At 42.0% G+C, this 16,074-nt stretch overlaps 1 long non-coding RNA gene across 1 annotated transcript in view; it reads left to right on the forward strand.

The window, feature by feature from the left end:
* Window positions 1-842: 842 nt before the first annotated feature.
* Window positions 843-16,074, forward strand: part of LOC149982525 (uncharacterized) — a 419,448-nt gene continuing 404,216 nt past the window's right edge. The window contains exon 1 of the long non-coding RNA XR_016497219.1: window positions 843-1,117. This is a non-coding gene — a long non-coding RNA (uncharacterized LOC149982525). The remainder of the gene's footprint in view (window positions 1,118-16,074) is intronic.

Here is a 16,074-nt window from a genome sequence, read left to right on the forward strand (position 1 = left end):
TAATTATATCTGAACGAGAGGGACTAACAAAATAAATGTGGGTCCCCTGGGCACATGCCTTGGGTGCCCGGTCAGTAATTCGGCCATGAATTACTGACCGGGCATGATAACAAGTTCAAACAGGTGCCATTAATACAGGTGGAGGACAGAGGAGCCTCTTAAAGAAGAAGTTACAGGTCTGTGAGAGCCAGAAATATTGCTTGTTTGTTGGTGACCAAATACTTGTTTTCCACCATAATTTGCAAATAAATTAATTAAAAATCCTACAATGTGATTTTCTGGATTTTTTTTCTTCTCATTTTGTCTGTCATAGTTGAAGTGTACCTTTGATGAAAATTACAGGCCTCTCTCATCTTTTTAAGTGGGAGAACTTGCACAATTGGTGGCTGACTAAATACTTTTTTGCCCCACTGTACATCACATGCAACTCATAATAAGCAATTAGCCTATTAAAACCTGTTATGGATGATGCAAATTTTCGCAGCTTTTTGTTAAAAATCGCGCAACATTTCAAAGTCCTGCTACTCATGCCAGCAATATAGTATATGCATATGATAAGTATGTGTGTATAGAAAACACTCTGAAGTCTCTAAAACTGGTTAAATCGGGTCTGTGGCTATAAAAGAACGTGTTTAGGAGTAAAAATCCCTGGTAAAACTGTTTACCAAAAACACAAAAAAAATATTCCCCTGTAAACGCCTACAGCTTCCACACGATGTCGCCATTGCTGTCAATTTCTGACTCATTTATCCTTGGTTACAACACGAATAGGCCCCTCCTTTCTTGAGGCGCACCACAGTATGTTGTGTAACTGAAAAAATGGACGATGATTTCCAGACTTGCTGCTATCGAATACAGATCGCCCCGTGATCAATTTGATACATCATTAACGTTTGTTGGTTTAGAAAAGTCGTTTGAAGTGATTTGTAAAAGTTTATAGGCGACTTTTGTAATTTTAAAAAGTGACGTTGCGTCTTGTAAATGGGCTTTTTGCAGCATCAGACTGGCCTTCAGCAAATTACATTTTGGGTATACAATGACGGATTTAATCGAGAAAAAGACCCAATTGTGATGTTTATGGGACATATAGGAGTGCCAACAAAGAAGCTCGTCCAAGGTAATGAATGTTTTATATTTTATTTCTGCGTTTAGGGTAGCGCCGGCTACCGCAAAATCTGTTGTTTACGTGTCGTGCTGGTATTTTGGGGGGGTGCATGCTATCAGATAATAGCTTCTCATGCTTTTGCCGAAAAGCATTTTACAAATCTGACTTGGTGGCTAGATTCACAACGAGTGTAGCTTTAATTCAGTACCTTGCATGTGTATTTTTATGAAAGTTTGAGATTTATCGAGTACTATACTATAGTACTATAGGTGGCGCTCTGAAATTTCCGCTGAGCTGTTCCTGTGCAGGGACCACCTCCGTAAGAAGAAGTTAAAATGTTTATCTGACTCCATAAAGATAATTAGCAATATGCATGAGACTATGGTTACAGTAATACAAGTATATATAATTACTTTGTAAAATGAATGGATTCACATATAAGGCATGAAGCTTAAGTTACAAAGCATTAACATGCATTACAAGGCATTATTCTAAGCATGATCAGAGAGAGAAAGAGAGACAAAGAAAGGTACACTTCAACTATGGCCCAAAGCTCATGGGGCAGGGAGAGAAAAATAACAATGAATCTAAGACTTTTTTTTTAAGACTCAGATTTTGAGTTGTTGATCAATAGTATTACTGTAACGTTAACCTCCAATTAGAAATCACACCTACACGATGTAATCACAACAGAACCTCTGCTTCTCAGAGATGTGACAATGGGGATTGGTAAGATCAACACAGTGAATGCTGAATTCCTATGACAACACAGAGGAAATTCTTGCATAAAGCTGATAAGAAGAGTCACTTCGAGGTCTGCCCTACACATGTACAGTATGTATGAATTTACCATAATTTTAAAACTGCCTAAATGACTATCTGCCTTTAGCACTCACCTGTATTCATGAAGTGCTTTGAACGGCTGGTTATGGCTCACATCAAAACCGTTATCCCAGAAACCCTAGACCCACTCCAATTTGCACACCACCCCAACAGATCCATTGATGACGCAATCTCTATTGCACTCCACACTGCCCTTTCCCACCTGGACAAAAGGAACACCTACATGAGAATGCTATTCATTGACTACAGCTCAGCATTCAACACCATTGTGCCTACAAAGCACATCACTGGGACCCTGGGACTAAACGCATCCCTCTGCAACTGGATCCTGGACTTCCTGACGGGTCGTCCCCAGGTGGTAAGGGTAGGTAACACATCTGCCATGCTGATCCGCCACACGGGGGCCCCTCAGGGGTGACTACTCAGTCCCCTTCTGTACTCCCTGTTCACTCATGACTGCATGGCCAAGCACACCTCCAACGCCATCATTAAGTTTGCTGACGACACAACAGTGGTAGGCTTGATCACCAACAAGGATGAGACAGGCAGTGTGGTGCCAGGATAACAGCCTCTCCCTCAACATGATCAAGACAAAGTAGATGATTGTGAACTACAGGAAAAGAATGCCCGAGCATGCCCCCATTCTCATCAACGGGGCTGCAGTGGAGCATGTTGACTCTTCAAGTTCCTTGATGTCCACATCACCAACAAACTGTCAGGGTCCGGACACACCAAGACAGTCGTGAAGAGGGCATAACAACACCTATTCCCCTTAAAGAGACCGAAAAGATTTGGCATGGGTCCTCAGATCCTTCAAAAGTTACACAGCTGCACCGTCGAGAGCATCCTGGTTGCATCACTACCTGGTATGGCAATTGCTCGGAGGCCGACCGGAAGGCACTACAGAGGGTAGTGCTTACGGCCCAGGACATCACTGGGACCAAGCTTCCTGCCATCTAGGACCTCTATATCAGGCAGTGTCAAAGGAAGGCCCTAAAAATTGACAAAGACTCCAGCCACCCTAGTCATAGATTGTTCTCTCTGATACCACACGGCAAGCGGTACCGGAGTGCCAAGTCTAGGTCCAAGAGGCTTCTAAACAGCTTCTACCCCCAAGCCATAAGACTCCTGAACAGCTAACCAAATGACTACCCGGACTATTTGCATTGACCCCCATCCCCCCTCCCCCTCCCCCATTTTTACACTGCTGCTACCCTCTGTTTATTATCAATGCATAGCCACTCTACCTACATGTGCATATTACCTTAATTACCTTGACCAACCTGTGCCCCCACACATTGACTCTGTACCGGTACCCCCTGTATATACGCTCGTTACTGTTATTTTATTGTTGCTCTTAAATTATTTATTTTCTTTGTATTTATTGATTTTCATTTGTATGTATTTGTTTACTTCAGTTCATTTAGTAAATACTTTCTTGACACTTATTTTTTCTTAACTGCATTGTTGGTTAAAACCTGTAGGGGCTAGGGGGGGGAAAGGAGTTCCCTGGAGGGAACACGCCCTCCCATTCAGCTGATAAAAATATTCTTTAGAAATATTTAACTTTCACACATTAACAAGTCGAATAGAGCAAATGAAAGATAAACATCTTGTTAATCTACCCATTGTGTGTCACGGCTTTCTAGGTGTGAAGGAGAGTCGGACCAAAATGCAGCGTGTCGATTGCGATTCATGTTTAATGAAAAGAACACACTAAACACAAACACTACAAAAACAATAAACGTAACGAAAACCGAAACAGCCTATACTTGTGTAAACTAACGCATAGACAGGAACAAGGACACTAAGGACAATCACCCACAAAACCCAACACCAAACAGGCTACCTAAATATGGTTCCCAATCAGAGACAATGACGAACACCTGCCTCTGATTGAGAACCATATCAGGCCAAACATAGAACTAGACAAACTAGACATGAAACATAGAATGCCCACTCAGCTCACACCCTGACCAACCAAAACATAGAAATATACAAAGTAAACTCTGGTCAGGGTGTGACAGTACCCCCCCCCCCCCCCCCCCCAAGGTGCGGACTCTGGCCGCAAAACCTGAACCTATAGGGGAGGGTCTGGGTGGGCATCTGTCCGCGGTGGCGGCTCTGATGCTGGACGTGGCCCCCACTTCACCTTAGTCTTCCCCCACCTTATCCTCTTCCGTGGCCTCCTCACCATGGCAACTCTTCTCAATGGACAGAGGGACAGCAGCTCGGGACAGAGGGGCGGAAGCTCTGGACAGAGGGGCGGCAGCTCCTGGCTGACTGGCGACCCCTGGCTGACTGGCAGATCTGGAAGAGTCTGGTCGACTGGCAGATCTGGAAGAGTCTGGTCGACTGGCAGATCTGGAAGAGTCTGGTCGACTGGCAGATCTGGAAGCTCCATGCTGACTGGCTGCTCCATGCTGACTGGCTGCTCCATGCTGACTGGCTGCTCTGGCTGCTCCATGCTGACTGGCTGCTCCATGCTGACTGGCAGCTCTGGCTGCTCCATGCTGACTGGCTGCTCCATGCTGACTGGCAGCTCTGGCTGCTCCATGCTGACTGGCGGACCTGGCTGCTCCATGCTGACTGGCGGCCCTGGCTGCTCCATGCTGACCGGCGGCCCTGGCAGCTCCTTGCAGACTGGCAGCTCCTTGCAGACTGGCAGCTCCTTGCAGACTGGCAGCTCCTTGCAGACTGGCAGCTCCTTGCAGACTGGCAGCTCCTTGCAGACTGGCAGTTCTGAACAGGCGGGAGACTCCGGCAGCGCTGTAGAGGAGGAAGGCTCTAACAGCGCTAAACAGGCGGGAGACTCCGACAGCGCTGGAGAGGAGGAAGGCTCCGGCAGCGCTGGACAGGCGAGGCGCACTGTAGGCCTGATGCGTGGTGCTGGCACTGGTGGTACTGGGCCGAGAACACGCACAGGAAGCCTGGTGCGGGGAGCTGCTACCGGAGGGCTGGGGTGTGGAGGTGGTACTGGATAGACCGGACCGTGCAGGCGCACTGGAGCTCTTGAGCACCGAGCCTGCCCAACCTTACCTGGTTGAACGCTCACGGTCGCCCTGCCAGTGCGGCGAGGTGGAATAACCCGCACTGGGCTATGCAGGCGAACCGGAGACACCGAGCGCAAGGCTGGTGCCATGTAAGCCGGCCCAAGGAGACGCACTGGGGACCAGATGCGTAGAGCCGGCTTCATGGCATTAGGCTCGACGCTCAATCTAGCCCGGCCGACACGCGGAGCTGGAATATACCGCACCGGGCTATGCACCCGCACTGGAGACACCGTGCGCACCACTGCATAACACGGTGCCTGCCCAGTCTCTCTAGCCCCCCGGTAAGCACAGGGAGTTTGCGCAGGTCTCCTACCTGGCGTAGCCATACTCCCTGTTAGCCCCCCCCCCCCCAAGAAATTTTTGGGGCTGACTCTCAGGCCTCCATCCGCGTCGCCGTGCTGCCTCCTCATACCAGCGCCTCTCTGCTTTCGCCGCTGGGGCGGCGATATTCTCCAGGCTGTGCCCAGGGTCCTTTACCGTCCAAATCGTCCTCCCAAGTCCAAGTGTTATTCACATAATTAAAGATAAATGTATCCTCTATGCAACCGCTGTGTCAGATTTTTTTAAAAACTTTACAGAAAAAGAATAATCTGAGAACGGCGCTCTGAACCCAAAGAAATAGCCGCCATTTTGGCGTCAACAGAAGCTACAAAAAACACTATAAATATTCACTTACCTTTGAAAATAATTTTAAACAAATGTTATTCAATTACTGCACCCACACTGTTCACACGCACCAACGAGCGTCTGCGTTGCCAAGGGCTAAAATAGAAGTCAGTTCTATTTGTGACGCTGATCACGCAGCAAGTCCTTCCTCTCCAATCTCATCATTGGTTTATAGAAGCAGATACCCACATGCCATCTCCTCATTGGTTATACCCACCCGGGCAACTGAAAGACGACTGGAGGTTGGTGGTGGTACTACACATTATGAAAGTTAGTTTCCAATCGCCATATAAGCCCAAAGAAGAAAAAGACTGGAAGGATGAGAGATTACTAAAAACGATTTGGTTGACCATTTTCTGTGTGGATTAATTGTCGGAATAGAGGACCTTGTGCATTTCAGGTAAAATTATAACTAAACATTTATATCCCAGGACAAATTAGCTAGCAACATCAAGCTAGCTAAATAGGACAAATTGGTGCTAGCTCGCTAAATTGCCTTAAATGTTTAATGCTTTTCGACCTGTCCCCAAATTAATATAATTGGTTCAGAATTTGTTTTGATATTTTAACCTGCATGTTGTGATCGCTTTGGTGTGGGGGGGACAAAATCAATTTGCGCACGATGGGGCACATGCGAGGCCGGTTAGGACACCGTGTTAGTAAGCATTTCACTCTAAAGGCCTACACCTGTGGTATTCGGGGCATGTGACAAATACAATTTGATTTGTCCCCACTTGCAGCAGAAAATAGCTAGCTTTCCGCTTCAGGAGAGCAGTCACGTGTGCTTGCAAGTCAGAATCAGGTATGGGCCTCAGGTATGGGCCTGAGGGGGAAGTGGTACTCACTAAGCAAGCAGCGTGACATCCTTTACACCTAGTCACTTTACCCTGCCTTCATGTACATATTTACCTCAAATACCTCATACCCCTGCACATTGATCCGGTAGTTCCTGTTTATAATTCCATTTGTGTGTATTTGTTTGTTACACAATTATTATTTTTATTTTACTCTGCATCATTGGGAAGTGCTCATCGCAAGCATTTCACGGATAAATCTACACCCGTTGTAGGTTAAAAATAAAATGTTATTTGATTTTATTTGTGTTGTCTTGTCTATCACTTAGACCTGTAAGCACTTTTTTCTGCTTTGGTATGGTATGTTTAACCAGTTCAACTGCTTTTGCTATTGCATGGTTATGCAAGAATGATTTTGTAACATTGGAAGCACATGAAGGGGAAATAAAGTGATCTTGTAAGAAAGCCTCAGCTGGAGAATGGCCCCAATTGAAATGTACAGGAGGTAGTGCATAGCTAGCAGTGTTTTAATCCAGTGAACATCTGTATGCAGGCAGGACAGCTTTTGACAATGAAGCTACACAACAATGGTCTCTGTTTCAAACATCCAAGGTGCCCAAAGCCAAGGGGAGAACATACCTGACAAAATTTAGACTTGTTTAATTCAGCACTCGGTGCCAACATGACACCAGCACTCCCAACTCAACAGCACAATTAAACAAGGGAATAGTGAGTCACTGTGATAAAAAAAATAACTGCCCTTGAAAAAAGGCACACCTGAGAATAAGTGCATGTAAATATTGTCTGGCTGTGTACCACAGATGATAAAAAATCATGCAGACCTCAGGTGTAGCCCCCTGTAGAAAGCCAGGAAACAAGCTATTCTGTGTTATCAGATTTTATACGAAGTACAGCATTTCCATTTCTCCTGGATTCTAGCATAGTTTTTATTTAAATGTCAGAATCTGGTGCTTGGTCTGTGGGACGGAGGTTTGATATTCCCAAAGCCTGCTATGCGTGGTTGTAATACCAAGTGGATAGAGAACGGAATCCGATTGGGTTAGAGAACAGGAAAAAAAGGTCAGTGTGCAATAATATGTATTTGATCTATATATTCGATTGTAGATTTTCAGAGGCCTATCTATTCATATTACTCAGTTTATATTATCACTGGACTGTATGAGCACATGATTCTCAGCAACCTGGGCCTGGTCCACGAAGGGGCAAATGAGGGCTTAGCCCCCTCAGTTGAAACTTGTGCCCCCTCAGTTTTAGATTTTAGCTCCCTATTTAAAAATAGCTAAAAAGTTCAAATGATTGAGTGTTAGGTTGGCACAATATCTGTATCTCTGTGGCGCAGTGTCACACAATAGACAGACTACTACTGCGCCGCAGTGTGTGTGTAGCTCGGCTATGGAAAGCTACCGTGGTGGTTAGGCATGACTTGGGTTGCCATAAATGACTTGGGTCGCCATAAAAAAAGGGGAAAAGCGCTTCTAATCTGTTGTAGGCTAAGTGATACGTGATACGCCTCTGCCTGTAATATTTGATTTAGATTCACCGTTGAAGCTGCTTCACTTGACTCTGCCTCATGTCCCACCATTACAGAGTTTAGTTAGCTTCTTAGCTAGCTGTAAAATACATTAGTGTTATTAGCTTTAGTCTATTTAGCTAGCTCGATCCAGCTAATTTGCCACTGCCACAATGGATATCGCCAAAATACCCAAACAAAGCCAAAGGAGAAGGAGAGCAATGAGCATCAGCAGCATCAAACCACTGAGGCCGCCGCCAAGCCCAGCAGCGAGGATTCCTAGCCTGTATGTCATTGACGCAGAGAGCCATGCCTTTCTCGATGTGAAAAAGGTGAAACTATTGCTGGATCTAAGCAAAACAGATTTGGTCGAAGCTGAGTTTAGTGTCGCTGACAGTTTTTGCAGACTGAAATCGCTCCGGCTCCAGTGAGTTGAAATGGACTCCACTGCAATGAAAAGGATATCCTGCAGTGATTATCTGGGCTTCTCTTCGCTATACTGATCTTGCTTACTGCACTGAAACATGGATTGACTTTTGTTGCGTGTGAGAACTAATTTTAAACTTTGGCAAATGTGTTCAGTCAGTAAAGAAGCAGCATGCTACACCTGAAGAAAGCTAAACTAATCCAACTGGCATTTGATCTTACAAAAAAAAATTCAGGGAGAATGGAAGGTTTGATTACTCAGGAAGTTCAACAGAGCATCAAGGAGGCTGCAACTTTCCTAAAAAGGTAAGAAACAATCTAGATGGTTGGTTTTTATCCAAATCTTCGTGGTATAACTAGTGGCTTTAATTTCAGCAAAAAACCTACGGTAATGGAATGAAAAAATTATTTCCTTAGCCAGCCTAGGTTTTCAACGGCCTTGCTTTAGTGTGTGGTGCACTGTCCACGATGCTAAGAGGTTCTGCACCAACCTGTTTCTTCTTGGTCAAAAGCGTTCAGTGGTGTGGGCATTTTAACTGTTATGTTTAATGCGGTATAGTGTGATATAAGCAGAGTTCAATATATTTCCAATGCAAGAACACAAATGACCCCTATGGGTATAGATACATATCGGTAAGTTTCATCATAGAAATAGATACATTCTATTATGGTTTTCTTGGTAGCCGATTGGTTTTCGTGGTTGTAAATGGAACTGTACGTATTGGAAGTGTGTTTAAGGTAGGCTGTCATTGCTCAATTGATGGGTTGAATTTGATCCACATAAGTGTATTGTGCCATATCACAATGTGTTGATGAATTAATGAGCGGCATGATTTTCCATGTTTGAATAGTTACTTCAAATACCCTGTAAACAAAATTCACCTGTAATCCTTTTCTAAAGGGGCAATCTGCAGTAGAAATGATAACAAAGCGGATGCACTCACACTGTTTTGGTAAAAATCACTCTCAAATTCATATACAGATGTATGGATGCGAGGACTGACCATCCATGATATCAAAATTATAGTTTTAACCATGTTTTGAGGCTATAAAGAGTGGTTACATTTTACATTGTTTACAATAATTTAAATGAAACAGGCTTATCTTTTGGTTTCTATTTTGTGCATATTGTAGCAACATTAACTTAACCCAACACCTAGAACCCTCAACAATAAGTTCAGACCTTTTGGCATAACAGTTAGGGTGTTGGGAGGCCAGTTGTGGGACCCAGGTTTGAGTCCCGGTCATGGCTTCCCTCCGAATTCGCCACTAAATCATTCATTTATATGTCAAACAATCAATGTAGCGAGTGCTGATTGCCGTTTAAAGCTGACAAGAATGAACTTGGACGTTTAACACAACTGACTTAAAACACTGTGTGTAGCCTAATTTGTGATCTTTAGTATGTTGTCATCTAGATTTACAAAAGGGATAACCATTCAGCCTCAAAACCTTTACATTAGATCAAATTAATGCAATAACAATTGAATGACAAGAGCAGGCTATTTGCCCATCAATTTCTGGTCTACACATTAATTTAAGTCATCTCTAACCCAACGTATTCAATTTCATCTGATGTAGTGTGGATATAAACACGCAGGAAATGATTGCCATAAATGCGTCGACTAATCTTTTCTCTCTATGCCAAGGCATGGAGTGTCTCAGGGTCGTTCTGACCCTAGTAGAAATGAATTGGCAGTGTGAGGGATACGGGTCCCTGCTGTGAAGATAACAGGGGATGTGCGAGGGATGATAAATAGATCAGTGGTTCCCAAATGGTGGGTCTGGTCCCACTGGTGGGTTGCCACCAATTCCTACTGGGACAGAGCTTAAGGGACTGGAGGATATGTTGTTCTGCTCATCTGGGTGTTGCAGGAAATTTCCAAAAAGGGTTTTAGATTTTTAAAAACCTTGTTTATGATTCAGTTGGGTACCAGGTGGATTGTTAGAAATAGTTTGGTTAGCAAAATAAAATGGGGATAAAACCCTGTGACAAAGAGCAGTGACAGGGCTCATAATCTACTGAGATGCACCACCTCATATGTGCCTGCCCATTGTACTACAGGCAGCTAAAATGGCTTTTAAGATTTTCAAATCAGGAGGGATTAAATATGATTTTGCTGCCAAACAGCTCTTTGTAGATGGGCCACATGTTCTTCAATACCAAAAGGAGTCAATAAATCATTATCAGCCGATTCTATCCTGAAGAGAATGAAAAATCGGCAAAGGGGATTATACAGCATTACAAAACATGTATTTCAGCCTCAGTTGTATTCTCTCAGTGGTGACACATGCCACAATCTTCATGACACAAACGTTAGACTCTTGACCCTAACATTTCTGTTAAAATCCCACAACAGTAGAAATACACTTTTTCAAGCTGAAAGGCGATGGTCAAGAGTTTACTCGTGATGTTGCACAATGATTTAAGTCAATAAGTTGTCGTTTTAGTCAAAGATTTGGGCTTAAAGTGACAAATCCAAACTTCCCACTTCGTGCAAATCTGTGTGAATGTGGTGTATTTTCTTATGAAATGACATACAAATTATTTTCAGCCTAACTTTAGCTTCAGGGCTGGATTATATTTGAATGTTACCACCCACCAGCATGGATAGCATTGTTTATTAATCAGAAATGACTGCAAAGTTATTCCTATTCGCGACTGAGATGAGCCAAATAGCCTTGTTTCCACTTGGCTGACTGAGCCATGGAGTAAATTAAAATAGGGGTTGCAAACTTGTGTTTTCGAACCTCCACTTTTTTTTTTTACCAGATAATGATCATTAACAGAACATTTCCAGAATCAATTTTTTTACAAATGAATTGAAAATGAAAAGCTGGTATGTCGATCCTAAAGTTAGATAATAGATAAAATAATATTTGATGGAGTTTCTCAGCAGTTCACAGAAACAACTGTGGGAAGTAGGATATTGTCTAAATAAAATTTAAAAAACAATGAACAACATGCTGCAACATTAAAGTAATACAATGAAGACAACGTAAGGCCCTTTTGAAACAATATATCCCAATTAAGGTCTCATAATCGTTCCTGATGCTACCAGAGATTCAAAGAAGCGACTCCTATTTGAAGCTATAAAGTAACATTGACCCAAAATGCAACTAAAACATTAAATAGTGTATGGATTTAGTATATTTAACCCATACTAGCAAGGTCAAAGGCTTTTGTACTCACAGTGCATTTCTTTCTTTTTCATGTGCTCTTACTTGTAAAGGACGTTCATCGTTCCATACTCAAACTGTATTTAGTTCTCTGTATCATTAATCATAACTGTTGCAAACAATAAAGCTTGTATTCCGGGTCTTGTCAAAAAAAGTAGCATAACTTGATTGATGATTCACTGAGCAGAGGAAATAGTTTGGAATGCTACAGTACTGTATGTGCAGTTTGCTACTGCTGTCATGACGTGGCCCTTTCTGGGTGTAGATCGTGGCTTCCCCCTCTCTCCTATACCCAGGTTTTATTGTCTCAGGTCGTAAATTCCTTGCAGAGACTCTCTCCCCCTGGTCATACAGAGAGAGCACAGAGATGGAACAAGGGACTTCACTTGGCCAAACTCCTAAACCCAGAAATGGGAGAACTAAAGAATACGTCTACATTTGAGAGTGTGGGAATGGTCCTTGGACACTTAAGGGACAGTTATTTTGAGTGTGTTTCATTTGGTGATCTCATGAAAGACAGAAAACACAACGGTATCTCTCATAACGGTATTTCCCAGCTGTCACGTTTACATCTAAATATTGTGAAACATATGTGATTAAACATGAAACTATTTGTGAAAAGTTGTAATGTGATGTTATTCTTCTAAATGAGAGTATGGGTTTTTCATATAAAGATTAACTAGTCAGTGGCTGCACCCCCCTCAACCCAGAGAGCACATTAGTCGTCATGTTCCGCTCTTTTCTACTGTTACCCATAAAACCCACTCCTGACGAAATTCACTTCAGAAAAGCAAACACCAGCGTGAGCTATGGTTGCAAATGATTTAATTTCTGAAACCAAAACATGCCGGGTGACGCTAGTGTGGGAAGTGGTTTGAATTACAACTCAACCAAGGGACAAGACTATTCCACGTGGAGTATTTCCAGCTACACGACTGGAAATGGTTAAACTCTGACACCATCGATCCCTACAGAATTAGAGCAAACCTTAGACACAAATTACTAGTCTGAAACTAGAAAATATGTAAACCGAGGACGAGAATACAGAAAACTGCCGAAACAACAATTCTATGAGAACATTTCCGAATGGTACTCTGAAGTATCTACTCTAGCAACCTCGAAATACTTTAATCTCCAGGGAAACGCAACCAGAGAGACCTAGATGAACTCTCCAGCAGACGGACCGGATTCCAACTGAGAAGACAACAATGACATACGGGTGTAAATATTTACATGTAATTATTCTCATATGAGCGGCCGGTCATGTGCGAAGGATTAGCATTTCAATGTATATAACTATAGACTGTGTGTAATGATTCCATTTGTCTTTCCCGCTCTTTCTCAGTCCCACCCCTTTCCCCTTGTCCACCAAACCAAGCCGTCATATCGGCTTAGCCCACTAGGGACTCTTTCCTATCATTGTTAGTAATCAATATCTACTGTTTGTTTATGTATTTCTGTGATTATTTAGTTAGATAGTAAATTAATAATTGAGCCAATTGGTGTATGGATGATTTATAGTAAAGGCTGGATTCATGCAGATAGCCAAGGATTTTATGACATTTGGAATGAGAACTGATGAGGTAATAATTCATTAATGAAAGACCGTACTCGATACGATATAAAAAATATATAGAAAAAAAATATTTAGAGTCGATTCGGGAAATAGACCCTAGAAACAGTTTCCCATGGTGGCCCGACTTCCTAGTTAATTAAAGTTTACGTGATTAGTTTAATCATGTAATAAAAATTACATATAGACAATTGATGTTATTTTATCAAAGTCTTCACATTTAACGACAAGTCAAGAGACACAACACAGCATAACATCACATCCAGTGACTACAGGGGGTAGACATGTATGAACACGAAGAAGACTTGAGAGAGCTTTTGAAACGTACCACTACATGAAGCTTAATTTACGCTAATGTCTGTGACTATTAACTTCTCACAAGATTGACTTGAACGGCTGCAGGAGTACCGTACAGCGGTAATAAATCAATGTGATGAAACAGTTTCTTTTTTCTCTTTTTCTTTCTCTGATCTAGTGCAGGAAGATGAACCCAGCTGGTGCAACTTGAAAGATGTATTGAAACGTATTTGCACTCTTTTCCTGAGCTACGGTATATCCTATCACAGCAATTACCAGGTGATTCCATCTGGGTTCAATCAGTCGGCCTACTGGGGTTCTCCTCATACAATTATCTCAGGCTAATTACACATACTAATCATATTCAAAAGCCAATTAAATGCCTGATAAAAGATTACTACTCCACTGATCAAATGGTAAGAGAATTTAAGTGGTTTTCCGTGTAAGTGTAAAATTTTACATATTTATCATAATTCTCAAACGTAATCATTTAGGACACTGTTCTCCTGACTGCCTGCTTGTCTAAAGTTAAGACGAAGTCTGTGTTAATAAATCATACAATGTTGTATCATGTATCAGAGTAAGCCCCACCTGTGGGGGGTATTTAACTACAATACATGTAGATACATGTACTCCTGCAGGAAATGGTTCTGTAACAGAGAACCTTTCCCTGGGGAAACTGATTAACTGGCATGCTTTGTACGAGCTGTGTGTTTTCCCTCTGTAATAAAAACTACAGTGAATTACTTATTTGATAGATGTCATTGTAGATGGGTGGGGATATTAAGTTATATTTGATAGACAGTTCAAAGGAATTTGAGAAATCCCCTATTCAACTGGATGAGGAGGTAGCTATTAATAGGGAAATGGATTTGAAACCTCCTTGAACAGTCCTGCTGTGTTAGTGAGGGATCTCTATAGTCTATAGCCTGGATATGTAGATATTTCTTTCCCAAAATGTAACCCTATACATGATGGAGTTTATAATGAGACACCTGACAGTTAAGTTTCTCCTTACTCTACATTCTTAGAAAAAAAGGGTTCCAAGATGGTTCTTTGCATTGGGATAGGGTTCTACCAAGAACAGTTTTGATCAGAAGAACCCTTTTTGGAAGACAAGTGTTCTTAGAACCTTTAACATCCTAAGAACAGTTTTTTGAAGAAAGGGTTATTTGATGATTCTTTGGAAGGCAAGAAAGGTTCTACATGCAGTAGAACCATATTTAATATTTCCCAGCATGCTCTATTGCAGGGAGATTTTCAGAAATGTTTGTTATACTGTAATATCTGTGTTTTTGCATGTACAGTGCCTTCGGAAAGTATTCAGACCGCTTGACGGTTTCCACATTTTGTTACTTTACAACCTTATTCTAAAATTGATTAAATAAATAAAAAATTGGTGAACCTTTTGGAATTACCTGGATTTCTGCATTGATTACTCATAAAATGTGGTCTGATCTTCATCCAAGTCACAATAATAGACAAACACAGTCTGACTAAACTAATAACACACAAACAGTTGTATTTTTTACATTTTGAATGAAGACATTGAGTAATCCTTCACAGCGCAGGCTGGGAAATGTAAGTGAACCTCTGTGTTAACAACTTCTCCAAAAAAGCTATTTGGAGTCAGGTGTTTCAATTAATGAGATGAGACTGGAGACTCGGTTGCACAGGTGCACTGCCCTTTAAATAAAGGCACACAAAGCCTGGTTACTGACAAATCTGTTCTTCTCCAGAAAGATTGGTAAGTGTAAACTATGCCTCGATCCCAACAATTTTCACAAGACATTAGAACATGCATTATAGAGATGCACGAAGTTGGAAAAGGTTACAAAAGCATTGCTAAAGACCTTGGTGTTCATCAATCCACAGTAAGACATATTGTCTACAAATGGAGAAGATTCAGGACTGTTGCTACTCTCCCTAGGAGTGGGCGTCCTGCGAAGATCACTCCAAGAGCACAAAGAGCAATCCTGGAAGAGGTGAGAAAAAATCCAAGGGTAAAAGCAAAAGACCTCCAGAAAACTCTACAAACAACGAAAGTCTGTGTTCATGTGTCGACTATCTGAAAAACACTGAACAACAATGGTGTTCATGGAAGGACACCACGAAGGAAACCACTGCTGTCTAAAAAAAAACAATGCTTCTGGGAAAATGTGCTGTGGACAGATGAGACAAAAGTTTAACTTTTTTGGGAAAAATGCACAATGCTATGTGTGGAGGAAAAAGGGCTCTGCACACCAACACCAAAACCTCTTCCCAACTGCAAAGCATGGTGAAGGGAGCATCGTGGTTTGGGGCTGATTTTGCTGCTTCAGGGCCGCAACATTTCTATAGACCTGTTTTTGCTTTGTCATTATGGGGTATTGTGTGTAGATTGATGAGTAAAATAAAAACATTTAATCAATTTTTAAATAAAGCTGTAACGTAACAAAATGTGAAAAAGTCAAGGGGTCTGAATACTTTCCAACAGACCACCTTCTCTGCAGCTGATTTAATTTTATGTTACACAAAGATAAATTACATAGTTTTAGTAATTGGAATTTTTGCAACCGTTACTGAGAAGGTTGTTCCAGTTTAGATGACTGAGGTAGTCTTAATAT

This window comes from Oncorhynchus mykiss, chromosome 7 (genome assembly GCF_057628025.1).
Source record: "Oncorhynchus mykiss isolate SJ-2025 chromosome 7, ASM5762802v1, whole genome shotgun sequence".
NCBI classification, from domain to species: Eukaryota; Metazoa; Chordata; class Actinopteri; order Salmoniformes; family Salmonidae; genus Oncorhynchus; species Oncorhynchus mykiss.